This window comes from Heliangelus exortis, chromosome 12, assembly GCF_036169615.1.
Source record: "Heliangelus exortis chromosome 12, bHelExo1.hap1, whole genome shotgun sequence".
NCBI lineage: Eukaryota > Metazoa > Chordata > Aves > Apodiformes > Trochilidae > Heliangelus > Heliangelus exortis.
In genome coordinates this window covers 3176381-3180149 of record NC_092433.1, presented here as the reverse complement: position 1 = coordinate 3180149, position 3769 = coordinate 3176381, and positions in this window count along the sequence as shown.

Sequence of the window (3769 nt, the reverse complement as noted above, 5' to 3'; positions counted from 1 at the left end):
GCTACACCCTCAACCCTGATACCTCAGCTCCACCCTCACCTCTGTCACCTCGGCTCCCGACCCCTCTCACCTCGGCTCCCGACCCCTGTTACCTCAGCTCCACCCTCACCTCTGTCACCTCGGCTCCCGACCCCTGTTACCTCAGCTCCACCCTCACCCTGTCACCTCGGCTCTCGACCCCTCTCACCTCAGCTCCACCCTCACCCTGTCACCTCGGCTCTCGACCCCTCTCACCTCAGCTCCACCCTCACCCTGTCACCTCGGCTCCCGACCCCTCTCACCTCAGCTCCACCCTCACCCTGTCACCTCAGCTCCACCCTCACCCTGTCACCTCGGCTCCCGACCGTTGTCACCGGCCCCTCCGCCGCCCCTCCCTGTCCCTCATGGCGGTTCCCGGTGGCCACCCTGCTGTGAGGGTGCTGAGCCCCTGTCCCAGGTTGCCCAAGGAAGCTGTGGCTGCCCCATCCCTGGCAGTGTCTCAGCCCAGGTTGGATGGGGCTTGGAGGTGTCCCTGACCATGGCAGGGGTGGCTCTGGGTGACCCTGAAGGTCCCTTGCTGAGCTCAGGCCTGTCAGGTATTCACCTGAATCAGAACTAACATATCATATACACAGCTTACAGATCAACCTCCCCTTCCTTAGCAGCAAACCCATGACAGGGTTGGTATAATCCTGTATTATTTAATAATAATTGTTTTGTCTCCTTGCACAAACCACACATCCCATTTTTCACAGCCCAGGCCTTAAGCCTGCTTTAGCACATTTAGGTCGAGAATATTTCACACGGAGGGGAGGGTGAAAAAGGGTTGGGCAAATAATTTCAACAGATTTTGGTTCTTTTTGTTTTCCCACATAATTATGTCTCATAACCCATCATTAGGAACTCTGGATGACATGTCAATTGACTGCAAAAAAGCTGTTGAGTAGAAATTAAAATGCCAGTGGAATAAAACATGATTATCATGAAACACTTCCCTGATGGATTATAACTTCAACATTTCTGGGTCTATTGTATCAACAGAAGAATCCCTGGATTCCTGTGTGCTGTTCCTGTCTGTTGCTGCCTCCATGTACGGGGTTTGGTAAATCTCTTTCAGACAAACCCAATGACAGCACTGGAATTTTTCATATGAACCTGAAAAGCACACCAAAACCCAGAAGGATCCAAATCTTAAAAATTTTTGACAGTTCAGTGCTCCTTTCACACCTGACAGATGAAGACCAAAATCCTTTATCCCAGAGTTCCACATCAGCCCTTGGCTCCAAGGTTCTGCAGGTACACCTGATTTTCCAGACATTTCAGGTTGTAGATGTCACAGGAATGACCCAAAATGGGTCTTGAGACCAAGGTTGAAGCTCCCATCTGCTCTTTACAGTCACTGTATCTCCATTCCCTCACCTCTACACACAAACTTAATAATCCCATGTTTAGGAATATCCAGGAGAAAAGAGACTCAAAAAAAGCTAAATCTAAATAATACACATTTATCCTGAGAATCTACAGCCTAATTTACAGCAAAAATTAATATGGATTCAATGTTTTAGAAAGAAAATGATTTTCTGAGGTAATTTAGAGACAGAATCTTAACAAGACTCAAACCCTTGTAGCAGAGGCTCAGATCACATCTGCTCCCCACAGCCTGCATGGAACTGATGGAGAAACACAAAGCCAGGAGCAACCCTGACTGAGGCACCACCAGCCAGATTCTGCTCTCACTTATCCAACTGATTTTCCAGATTTCCCCCTCCATCAACTCCTGAATTTCTTCATAAAGAAGAAACATTGACCCCGTGAGCACCACTAAATAAAAGTTGGGAGCACTAGATTTTTCTAATTGCTGTAGAGAGCAGCACAGAGCTGTCCCAACACACTGCACCTCACCAACAAAAAGATTACACCCAACATTTTTTGGAGCTGCAAGTAAGTTTAGGAACACGCCAAGAACAGCACTGCACCACTAATATTGTTTTAACTCATCTCAGAAGGTCCTTGTGAAAGCAGCTGTTTCAGAAACAACTTTAAAAGGATCAGTAGTGACTTGGTTGGAAAGGGTTTGGAAACAAAAAATTAAGTACTTAGCACTACATTTTCACTTTGCTGTGAAAATCTTTTTTTCCTGTAACAAAGTGATCTTTCTGGCAAGATGAGCATCATCACACATCACCACAGCCCCACAGCCCTGGCTGGCTCTGCACTGAGCAACAAATGAGAGCAGACTGCTGATAGCCCAGAACCTCAGACTTAAATGAAAACTGTGCTGATCCTTGGTTCTGCTACTCATATGAACCATGAAACAAAATATAAGTACAGTTAACTTAATCTCAAGCCATTTTATTTGTGTGTTAACCTTGTTTCCATGTCTTAACTAATCAAGTGGGTACCTAAAACAATTTAAAATATTATTCTGTCAATTATGTTGGTAAACAAGCTTCAAGCTGATCGATGCATCTTTTAACCTCCTAAAATAAAATTATCCAGTTAAGTAATTTCAAAAGCAGCATTTTAATATACTTCTGATTTCCATCAAGTACCAGCACACTGTAGGAAGAGCCATTCCATCCAGATCCTGCTCTCCCATCAGCTCTCTCTACAGCTGGGATTCCTTTAAGATACTTGTGTGCTGCAGTGCACTACCAGAACCAGGAAAAACTCAGCAAAGAAAAAGTCCTTGGATACTTAATAAAATGCTGCCACTCCCCCTCCCCCCCAAGCAGGTTTAGAGAATAAGTCAAGGAACAGGCAAACCTTGGCTGGTTCAGGAATAAAATCGACCAAAGTTTTGGGGTATTTTCTTGGTATCAAGTCTCTGTTTTCTTTCTGAGATGAAACTTTGGTGAACATCTTGCTCTAGTTGGGAGTAGACCCAGGAGTCACTGCATTTACATGGTGCCCTCTGATGGCAGAGGCACTGTGCTGGAAAAAGAGCAAGGCATGGTTTGTTTTTACAGAAAAGGCTGCAAAAGGGAAGTTTACTTCTACCAAATGTAACCCCCTTGTCACAGGGAGGCTGGAGTGGCATTTTAGTTTTCTGTGGTCCAACTGTTTTCACAGTTGTCCAGTGCTTAAAAGTCTTAGATGGGATGGTTGTTTTTTAAGAAAACATGATACAAACCCCAACTGCCCAGCAGTGGGGATTTTTGTGAAAAATCAAACAAAATTCAATGCCCCAAGGGTCTGAGTATTTTGCTGGTATCAATCTCTGCTTTCTTTCAGAGATGAAACTTTGGTGAGTATGAATTGACACCATTCTGACATTCTCATTTCCCTGTTACAGTGATAACACAGAAAGCCAAAGATTTGCCATGCCATTTTCTATCCTTCACTCTTTCAAACCAGAAGCCCAGCAGATGGGCAACAAGGAATTCAAGAGAGGCTCAAATGCTCCCCAGGGCTGTTAAAGGTGCCTCTCTTCTGCCCAGAGACACCAAGAAACCCAACTGGAAACCATAGCTGCTAAACTACAATTTATGCTGACAGGTTTATAGCCTGGTAAAGATTCTGGCAGCCTTTAAATCAATTATTTCCACTTGATAAATATTTTTACAATTGAAACTAGCTAGACCCAAACAAGCTCTTAGACATTTGCATTGTTTAACTCCAAGCCTTGATGCTTTAGATGGTGTTTGGGGTGAGTCAGCTTGGTGCCTGTGGGTAACAGATGTGGATTTACATAGTGTCTGCTAAAAAGATTAAATGTTTATGGTTTGGTCTTTCCTGTCCCTCTGGTGCAGCACTAGAAGGGCATTTTGACCCTAAGTCAATTTCTTGC